This window comes from Malus domestica, chromosome 13, assembly GCF_042453785.1.
Source record: "Malus domestica chromosome 13, GDT2T_hap1".
Classification (NCBI taxonomy): domain Eukaryota; kingdom Viridiplantae; phylum Streptophyta; class Magnoliopsida; order Rosales; family Rosaceae; genus Malus; species Malus domestica.
Window position 1 is genome coordinate 34,456,850 of NC_091673.1, and position 11,866 is coordinate 34,468,715.

Below are 11,866 nucleotides of genomic sequence, written 5' to 3' on the forward strand. Positions count from 1 at the left end.
CGCTTGAGAACAATAATTTGGTAAATTTTTCTATCTCCAATTTTGATGAAATTATTTCATGTTATGTTATATAATGAATTCTACACGTGCAAAAAGTTTCATGTCTTTCGAACAACAAATGGATTTATGGTAAAATTTTAAGTGTCACACTATTTTACTGGAATTCGGCACCATAGTCTATTTGTGACATTATTTTGATATATCTATGTAATTCATAAATTCATGAAATTTTAGTATGATATATATTGAGATGTTTATTTTAAATGTGCAAATTTTCATGAGCATTGGTTTGAAAATGAATTATTGGTGAATTTTTAATCTAGGGACTGTACTATAGAATTTATGTGGTTTCTGCAACACATTCCATTTCGATTTTATTTTTAGCCCACTTCTAAAATCGAAATAAAATTATGGAATTTTGGGTGACAATAAATTTATATGTCTACTTTATTTCTGGAAATTTTCATGCATATTGGACGATACACCCTGACCCGGAATGTCCACTTGGACTTTGAATTGAGCTGTGTTGGCCGACACCTGGAAGGTGACAAAGCCATAAAGTGTGATGAGGTGGAAAAATGTGAATAAATTTGAACCTAAGACTGCCTAAATACCAGAGTGTGCTGGTGAGCAGGAATGAGCCAACTTCACATGTGACGTTAGAGCATAAGTAAGTACATTGGAATGGATAAGGATTATACCCTCAAAAGTAACCACCTATCTTGAGATTCGCCAAGAATCTTTGTCGATACGAACTTTCAGCAAATTAAACCTGGAGGGGCGCAAAACAGAAAGTGTGAGTGGGCAAAAACAAAGCTTTTCAAAAATCATTTCAATTATTAAAGGTAGTAACCCCTCGCCGTAAAACCTGTATAATTTCCCAAAAAATAGAATATATACATATATCGACACCATGCTCGAATTATCAAAATCCACATATATGCCATGTCAAATATCTCAGCATCAATAATGAGTAAACCAGGTGAAGTAAATCAATGAAAGTAATATGTCAACTGAATCCACCTATTGTGGCTTGTACGGCTGAATCCATAGCTCATCAAGTATACTGCACACGAGTCGGAACCACCTATAGTGATGTGTACGACAGGACTGGGTGAAAATAAATACGCTCAAGTGCTACGATCACGTCAAGACTGTGTGAATAATCGCGGGTCACCTACGAGTTGGAACCACCTATAGTGGTTTATAAGATAGGCCTGTGCACCTAACTTGGATCTAAGGTGAGCGTGCGGTGCGGAGGTGAACATCACGTGAAGGCCTGTGCCCTGGCCACGGGCGGGAGCACTAACACCAGGGTGCAGGTTTATGAGCTCTCAATGCATCTCAACATACTCATCAACTCACATTAACAATCTATAACTCACCTGGTACTTACCTGAGTGTCCATAGCGTCATATCACAATATACATACTATACTAACTCATAATCTAAGTATAAATCATAAGGCATGGCATTTCAAAACATAATTCCATTTAAACGCATTTTCTGGGAAAAATACCAAGCATACATATATATACTGAAAACAAAAGCTCATCACCTAGAGTTCATGCTACAACTCCCTAGCACAACCATCAAGGCGTCACGAACAATCGGCGCCTAGAACAATTATCAAATCATGTCTCAGAAATCTTATCGATAGAATATGTAACTTACATAACACACATCCTTACGTAGTTCGATTTGGAAGATCCGCATTATGGATTTCTGATCCCTTACTTCCAAAGATCCACATTATACTTCTAGAACAACATCTTAAAGTTCCATTACAATCCAACGGTCGGATCTCCACCGATTGCCAAAACCAAGTGGCGGTTAACATTTTATTTTATGAACTTACAAATCCAATTCGGGAAGATCCATATATCGGATACCCTATCTGTAAGTTCCTATGGTCCTTAAATATTAGGTACTATAACGTATTAAAGTATGGTGACGATCCAACGGTCGGATCGTCGATTCACATCTTTACCAAGTAACGTATCTTAATGAATTTAGGTCCAAACGATCAACCTACGTTATACAATTACCAAAACTGAACTCAAGACATCTAATTTAGCCTAAGATTAACATCGATGGTCCCCTGGCCATGCACCACCGTGGGTGGCGATCGGCCGCCCAAACTCGCCGGAAAATTCAACTTTTTCCAAAATTTACCAAAAATTTACAGGAATGAAGATCTCAATGAGTAGAGTAACTTTCATACCTATGACCAAGGCCAAATTGGCCGGGAAGAGCTTCAATTTCATTAAAACCCGTCGGAAACCCTATACTTAAGTGTGCTTGATTTGACCTCCAAACTTGCCCTGACACCTTCATTAGGGGTGGGCATGGGCCAAGCCAGGCCTATTTTTAGAAGGACCGAACCGAACTTGGATGCAAAGGAAACGGCCCAGGCCGGGCCGCGGATAGCAAATTTTATACAGGAATCGGACCTTACCCGACCCGGTTGGAATAGGGCGGTTCAGGTCGGGTCCATAGGTTCTTTGTTTGTTTGTTTTTATTACTCTAAACCTTCACCTTCCTTGATGTCTCTGCCTCCCTCCGCCAAGGCCACGCCGTCCATCAGAGTTGAAACGACCACGCTATCCCCAAAAGACCACGTTTTGTGAGCTCCATTCTACAACGGCGTAGAGAGAGTAACCTTGATCCCTCAGAACCATCAGCAGCAGCCTTCAAACATCTTTCTGATTCAGACAACAAAGGGAAATGCTTCATCAACAGAGCCCAGGTTATGCACAGTAGCATAAAATTTTCACTTCTGCAATTACCAAACAAAAACTACAGTTGGAATTGAGCCCAGGTTATCCACAAATTAAACCAAACAAAAACTAAAAAACTGGAAGAGAAATTGAGCTTCCTCTACAACTCTCGATCTTATATCGTACAAATTGCACAATCGCCATCCATCCTTCCATTTCTACCTTTGAAACCCTAAGGTCGCAGCTCTCTCTCTTAAACCCTTTCAACTCTTGGTCCCTATTTCTCTACATACCCGTCGCTCAGCGAGCTTAGATTGGAAACCCAGAACCCAGCTCCATCAAGCCTGCAACCCCCACACCTTGGAGCTAGAAAATTAAAACCCAGATAGTAGGCTGGTGTGACGTGTGAGCACTCTGAGGTGAAGGGAAGACGATTGAGAGTTAGAGTCGAGGGAGTCGAGGGAGAAGCGATAGAGTAGAGGGAGTCTAGGGAAAGGCGAGGTTGTCCAGGGAGAGGCGATGGAGGGAGTCGAGGGAAAGGCAAAGGAGGGATTCTGGAACCTGGAGGAATTAGCTAGGGTTGATCTTGAAATTAACAATTGAGATTGGATGATAACTTATCATCCAATCTGGGCTGTTCATTATAATTAGAAACGGGTCGGTCTGGGTACCCATTTTTCTACACTTATGGAACCGGCCCGAACCTAAAGTTTCAAAGGCCCGGCCCAGCCCGCCCAGTTTCTCTTTTTAAAAATTAGAAACCGACCCATACCCACCCCGTACCTGTATTAACTGCCCCGACCCGCAGTTCCTATACCGTTTGCTCGCCCCTAGCCTCCACCATTGCCTGGGCTTTGTTCCTGGGTTCTAGGGGAGTGCTCTGGTGGTGGTAATTGGAGGAGATGGTTTCACAATTGGTAAATCATGAGCAAGGTTCCCCGCGGCACCCACGGGTGTTCTTCATGAAATCTCCACCATTTCGGGTCAATTTTTGCTAGAATTGGATGTTAAGATATGGTGATGAGGTTTGGTGGTGGTGAATGGGTGAAAATCACCTAAAATTTTGATGGATATCGTCGGAAAACTCTATCGGTTTGAAGTCGGGTTGCTATGGGTGTACGAGTCAGATGCATTGGGTGCTCCACACCTCCCTCCTTTCCCCTTCTTTCCTTCTCTCAGGTTGATCACCTTCACTCTCTCCCTTCCTTCCCTTGGCTGAAGTTTTCTCATTTCTTCTCTGATTGGGCAGCCAACACCCTTTCTTCTTTTTTCCTTCTCCCTCCGTTTCTTTTTCTCCTTCTCTCATTTCTTTCCAAAGATAATCTTAAAATAATATAATGGTACGCATGAAAATATATAAAATAATAAATGGTAATATCAATAGTCCAATCAGCTTCTGCTTACGCCTACACGGTCGTATTATCGAGTACTTCAGGAATACGCTAAAGGAATAATTCATACACTTCACTATACGTTCATCAACGAAAGTCAATACCCTTGCCTATAAGGGCATTTTCATAAAATCACGCTTTTAAAATTTGTAAAAACATAAAATTAGTGACGGGTCGTCACAATCTACCCTCCTTAAAAAAATTTTGTCCCCAAAATTTGAAATCACTAGTTATACATAAAATGCTCTGAAAGATCGTAAGACAATGTACACATAAAGAAGAAATCAAACTAGAGTGGTTGCATAAAAGAGAATGCCATTTTGTCGCGATCGGAGTGCAGTGATTCATCTTTTACCTCTAAGCTCAAACTTTCCTTCTTTTTCAGTACCATGCCAAAATATAATATTTTATTAAAACATAGGGTCCAAAAATAGAGGTATAAAACATAACATCAGAATATGCATGTAGTGAAGTTAAAATAGTTGCACTAAAATAAAAAACGAGCATAAAATATTTTTGGGGTCGAGCCCAAACAAAAGAAATAACTAATTAAATAAGTAAATACAAATACTAACGTAGAATGGCCTACTTGCTTACTTGATTAATGAATCCAATGAATAAGTTATTGATATTACGGTCTGTAGCCCGCAATACCGACAACTCATTGTTGTCTCGATAAGCAAGTAACAATTCCTGAGGGTGCAATATTACCATCTTGCCCCTCATTGGGAAATACACATACGATCGTGCTCATTCGCTACCTTCTTAGGCAACATCGTTAATAACATAAAATTTTCTACATCACAAATTCAATCATTCAAATATTTGTTTGCAATACTCTTCTGTAAATCACAAGCTGCGCATACAATATTTATATTATAGCTCAAATGATATCATACTCTTAATCAGGAATGTAACCGTAGTTACCCATAACTCTAACAAAAGTAAATGTCTACCAAATACACACTATGCATAAGGTCTCTGTATGTCAACTCCAATAGTGACATAGCTAACCCAAAATTGTAACCGTGGTTACAAGCAACTAAAATAAAGATAATGGTATGTTGCAACCATGCTAATGGTGGAACAAACAAGATGCAATTCGTCCACTAAGGTTTGAGTAACTTGTTTCAGGCTAATCATTAGTCTAGGGGTAGAAATATGATACTAACAACATCTAATACTCATAATCTTCATAAAGACTTCCAAAGGCTTGGAAGTGAAACATGTAGCATGATGAAATATAAATACACCAAGTTGATAATCTTCTCGGGTTTCTGTTTGCCGGAACTTGTATAGAAGTCTAGAAGTAGCTTTCTCATAATGCCATTATCCTCTGGACGCAATTAGAAAAACTGTAGTTGTCCAGGAAGTTTGAACTCCATATCCTCAAAATCCTCTCAACGTCAAAAGCGAGGTGTATCTAGAATGAGGATTCTCTTCAAACACATCAAAGGAAGCCCCGATTTCATTCCTTTCTTACCTCTACATTTGATCATGTCACAACGAGAACTTCTTGATCATATCACATGGAGAAGTTAACAGCGTCCCACTTCTATCTTAGTTGTCTTCACAAGTGTTTTGTTGTTGAAATTCCAATGCCTATTTTCAGGAATGAAATCATCACCAATACTTAAAGCCTTGAAGCTGGAAGAATACGGCTTCCCACTTAAATAAAGCTACCACCAATTGAAACACTACATAAGCATAACCTTGGTTCGGCATCAAGATTATTGATTTTCATATTCACTACCCGTACAAAATACCTCGTACTGAGAGCGTATAATGATACTTCCCAACTCCAGTCATATACAAAAGTGATTTTCCATTTGAACTATTCTTGATGAGTTAAAAGTAACTCCATAACGATACTCGAATTCTCTAACTACAATAGGATAGGACAAGATGAAAATCATCAAGGATAGCTATGTCCTTTTACTGCCGCCATGAAAACTTAACTCATTCCAAGAGTAAATGTATTTAGGAAATTCTAAGGTTGATAAGGATTTTAGACCTGTTCTCCACAGAGAAATGTCATTTGATTTAAAGGCAAAGATGGTAAATGTCGACTCTAAGTCATAAATGAGATGGCTCATTCTAAACAATTCTACACATTGGAAATATAGATGATAATCCGTTATGCTGCTTCTGCACAACTAAAATATCATCATGAATCTCCCAGAAGATCAACATCATCGAAGAATGTAAAGCAATGGTGAACTAAGACAATAATTTGATTACCAGAAACTTTATTCATATCCAACTTTTCAAAACAAGCTAACGTTTCTCAGCCGAAAAGTGAAGAAGGATATTGTAATCGAGAATTCACTGACAAATTGTCGATAAAATTGACAAGACCAAGAATATCTCGAATTCACAACCCTTTTGTGAGAATGTCAACTTTCTTCCGTTACAAGCTTTTTGGAGAAAAATAATCTCATCCTTTGAGATCGCATATCTCAAGAAGAGTATCAATTTAATCCAAGTTTAAAATCGAGGAATCTGGTATATAGCTAATTAACAAAGCTTAAAGAATTTGGCCTCGCTATCGAGGTAGATAAGAAAATCACCGATAAGATCACTACGAATTCGTCAGACCATGGAGGCAAACTCGGATTTATAAAGGTCAGTCAACTAGACCATCAGTTTAAAGTAGGGTTTAAATGGGTTCTAATCGCCACCCGATCAAGTTGCCAAAGTCTAGGTACAATCCTAGGGTTCAGTCTTTCACCTTAGCAAAAGGTTTGAAGTTCCCTAAGTAAATGTTTGTTTGGGTAATTCCCTACTCGATACGCTTTAGTAACTAAATTCTTCCAAATGGTAGAAATTACTCGAAAGGACGCAAGGAAACTGGTGAATATGAGAAAGTAGATCGATGATAATATCTCAGGTAAGGCTTTGGAATATGACGCCTGAATGTACGTCCTCAAAACGTACCATAATATTTTCTTTCACCACGCCACGTGCTAAAAGGTCTTTACAGCTTTCTCAATACTCAGATCACTTCAACAGTGAGAAATTAACTCGTACTTCGATTCTTCTATGTACCCGTGGAAGTGATCCAGAAGGTGGCTAGCCGAAGAGATTTTGTTTACCTAGATAGGTCATAAGGTAGAAACAACTATGAATTTACTGTCCTAATACAAAGCTTGCTCCTAATTTTCCGAAATTTTGCTTCTTCGGCTTCAACAATCGTTGTTAATCAACCTATTAGTCGTGCTGCTAATTGACGCATATATCATAATTTTAATATTGTTCGCTACCCTAAAACTGTAAATTGGCGTTCTGGCACAAGGGTATCACTTCTAGATACTAGCATGTCTCTGGTATCAAAAATCATACCGCCTGAATACTGGTTGACAGTTCATGGATATCGGACAATATTGTCAATTAGTAGTGCCACTATAGGCTAATTACAGACTAAAGCCCGCTCGAGTGATGGTTTTTGGACAACTAATAAGGAATTGGTCATCTGATAGGGTTCCATAATTCTAGGGGGAAAAATACTCACTATCTCAAAAATTTTGCACCACTCATCAATCTAACAAGTCACACTTTGGTGCCTATACTCATCGAAATGACGAGTACATCACCAAAAGAAATTCGAAAACTAGTATTGGTTAGGATTCCCAAAGCCATAAAGAAGAATTTACTAATAATTTACTTTAGAACGGCTTAAACAGAAGTCGATCTTTCTCTTGAAAATCTGAAATAATAACAAGTGCGATTAGGAAGGCTAGTACTATAAGGAATCAAAAGTGATTGTTTCCCAGATGTTTCTTTTGTCGAGTGCCACCACTTTAGCACCAAGTTCTCTCTTAGGACAATTTTGGAATCTTGACTAAGTAAGCTTCGTAGAAATCCTACTAAATGGTATACTAATGGGTACTGCCAAGGAATCAAAATCAGTTATGGTTTCCTTTCTCGAAAAGATTGATAATGATGGCTAAAAAATAATGATGGAATTGATTTATAACTCCCTGGTGATACACTGACATCGATAAATTAACCATGCTTTAAGACCATTAACTAGTCTCAAATCTCCATCTTCTTTGGTAGGAAAGTTCTTCGCTTTAAGTCTAAAAATGTTCGCCAGAGTGACCTTCTAAAATATCGACAAGACGGCAAAACAGCCTAAAACTTAGGAAAAATTAACACATTTTTTGTAATCGACGAGGTGGCAAGTTTCGAAGATTAGAATCAAGAACATAAAATGCTTTCATCATGCGTATGATGGATGCAATATTGTCCAACTTATGCTTTGATACCAAATTGCCACATTCCGGCCTAGACCCTCACCACAACCAGGGCTCGACTCCGCCGTAGCATGATATTGTCCGCTTTGGGCCTCGACCACACCCTCACGATTTTGTTTCTGGGAACTCACATGAGAACTTCCCAGTGGGTCACCATCCTAGGAATCCTCTCGCGCGAACTCGCTTAACTTCGGAGTTCCGATGGAACTTGAAGCTAGTAAGTTCCCAAAAGGCCTCGTGCTAAGTAGAGATAGGAATATACATATAAGGCTTAGAGGACCCACTCCCCTGGGCGATGTGGAATGTTACAATCCACCCTCCTTAGAGGCCCGACGTCCTCGTCGGCACACTTCCAGCCAGGGATTGGCTCTCATACCAAACTGACATACCCCGACCCGGAATATCCACTAGGACTCCAAATCAAGCTGTGTTGCCGACACATGGAATGTGACAAAGCCATAAAGTGTGATTAGGTGGGAAAATGTGAATAAATTTGAACCTAAGACTGCCTAAATACTAGAGTGTGCTGGTGAGCAAGAATGAACCCATTTCACATGTGACGTTAGAGCATAACTAAGTACAGTGGAATGGATAAGGATTATACACTCAGAAGTAACCACATATCCTGAGATTTGCCAAGAATCCTTGTCGATATGAACTTTTAGCAAATTAAACCTAGAGGGGCGCAAAACAGAAAGTGTGAGTGGGCAAAAACAAAGCTTTTCAAAAACCATTTCAATTATTAAAAGTAGTAACCCATCGCCGTAAAACCTGTATAATTTCCCAGAAAATAGAATATATACATATATCGAAACCATACTCGAATTAGCAAAATCCACATATATGCCATGTCAAATATCTCAGCATCAATGAAAGTAATATGTCGGCCGGATCCATCTATTGTGGCCTGTACGGCTGAATCCATAGCTCATCGAGTATACCTGCACACGAGTCAAAACCACCTATAGTGGTTTGTATGATAAGACTGGGTGTAAATAAATACACTCAAGTCTTACGATCACATGAGGACTGTGCGAATAATCGCGGGTCATCTATGAGTAGGAACCACCTATAGTGGTCTGTACGACAGGCTTGTGCACCTAACTTAGATCCAAGGTGAGCGTGCGATGCGGAGGTTAACATCACGTGAAGGCCTGTGCCCTGGCCACGGGGGAGGAGCACTAACACCGAGGTGCAGGTTTATGAACTTTCAATGCATCTCAACATACTCATCAACTCACATTAACAATCTATAACTCACCTGGTACTTACCTGAGCATCCACAGCGTCATATCACAACATGCATACTATACTAACTCATAATCTAAGTATAAATCATAAGGCATGGCATTTCAAAACATAATTCCATTTGAACGCATTTTCTGGGAAAAATACCAAGATACATATATATACTGAAAACAAAAGCCCACTCACCTGGAGTTCAAGCCACAACTCCCTAGCACAACCATCGAGACATCACGAACAATTGGCGACTAGAACAATTATCAAATCATGTCTCAGAAATCTTATCGATAGAATACGTAACTTAAATAACACACATCACTACGTAGTTCGATTTGGAAGATCCGCATAACGGATTTCTGATCTCTTACTTCCAAAGATTCACATTATACTTCTAGAACAACATCCTAAAGTTCCAATTGCCAAAACCAAGTGGCGGTTAACATTTTATTTTGTGAACTTACAAATCCAATTCAAGAAGATCCATATCGGATTCCTGATCTGTAAGTACCTATGGTCCTCAAATATTATGTACTATAATGTATTAAAGTTTGGTGACGATCCAACGGTCGGATCGTCGATTCACATCTTTACCAAGTAACGTATCTTAATGAATTTAGGTCCAAACGATCAACCTACATTATAAAATTACCAAAACTGAACTCAAGACATCTAATTTAGCCTAAGAATAACATCATTGGTCCCCTAGTCACATGCCGCCACACGCTCTGCCGTGTGCGGAGGTCGGCCGTCCCGACTCTCCGGAAAATCCAACTATTTCCAAAAATTACCAAAATTTACAGGAATGAAACCTTCATACCTATGACCATGGCCAAATAGGCCGAGAAGAGCTTCAATTTCGTTAAAACCCGTTGGAAACCCTATACTTAGGTGTGCTCGATTCGACCTCCAAAGTTGCTCCGACGCCTCCACCACTGCCTGGGCTTTGTTCCTGGGTTCTAGGGGAGTGCTCTAGTGGTGGTAATTGGAGGAGATGGTTTCACAATTGATAAATCATGAGCAAGGTTCCCCACGGCACCCACGGGTGTTCTTCATGAAATCTCCACCATTTCGGGTCAATTTTGGCTAGAATTGGATGTTAAGACATGGTGATGAGGTTTAGTGGTGGTGAATGGGTGAAAATCACCTTAAAATTTGATGGATATCGTCGGAAAACTCCACCGGTTCGAAACCGGGTTGCTGTGGGTGTATGGGTCAAATGGGTTGGGTGCTCCATACCTTCCTCATTTCCCCTCCTTTCCTTCTCTCTGGTTGGTCACCTTCACTCTCTTTCTTTCTTCCCCTGGCCGAAGCTCTCTCCTTTCTTCTTTGATTGGGCAGCCAACACCTTTCTTCTTTTTCCCTTCTCCCTCAGTTTGTTCTTCTCCTTCTCTCATTTCTTACCAAAGATAATCTTAAAATAATATAATGGTACTTATGAAAATATATAAAATAATAAATGGTAATATCAATACTCCAATCTGCTTTTGCTTGTGCCTACACGACCGTATTATCGAGTACTTTTGGAATACACTAAAGGAATCATTCATACATCTCACTATACGTTGATCAATGAAAGTCAATACCCTCGCCTCTAAGACCATTTTCGTAAAATCACGTTTTTAAAATTTGTAAAAACATAAAATTAGGGACGGGTCGTCACATTGGAGAAAAAATTGAATTTTTGGTGAATTATTTAGTGTCAGGTATGTACTGCATAATTTTTGCCATTTCTGCAGCACATCCCATTTCTAATTTTCTTTTAATACACTTGTAAAATCTCAAAAATTATGAAATTTTGGGAAATAACAGCTTTGTATGTTTACTTTTATGGAAATTTTCATGCATATCTGATTGACATAGAATATTTAGTAATTTTTTAATCTCAGGGAGGTACTGGAGAGTTTGTACAGTTTCTGCAGCACATCTCTTTTCGAATTCATTTTTTACTCACATGTAGAAATTATAAAAATCATGATTTTTTTTGAAACAGTAGTCATATATGTCTAGTGCATACCTAAAAATTTTCATGACAATCTAAAGAGAATTGAGTTTTTTAGTGAATTTGCAAACTAAAGAATACTGCTGAATTTTGGTACTTCAAAACTAGTTTTGTATGTAATATTGTTTCACTAATTTGTGCACATCCAATGGTATCAATTGTTTGACATGTTTATTTGCTCCAATATGTCCTGATGTCTATGCAAATTCTCAATTCTAATAACTTTTATTAGTCAACACTGATTAAGTTTTGGTT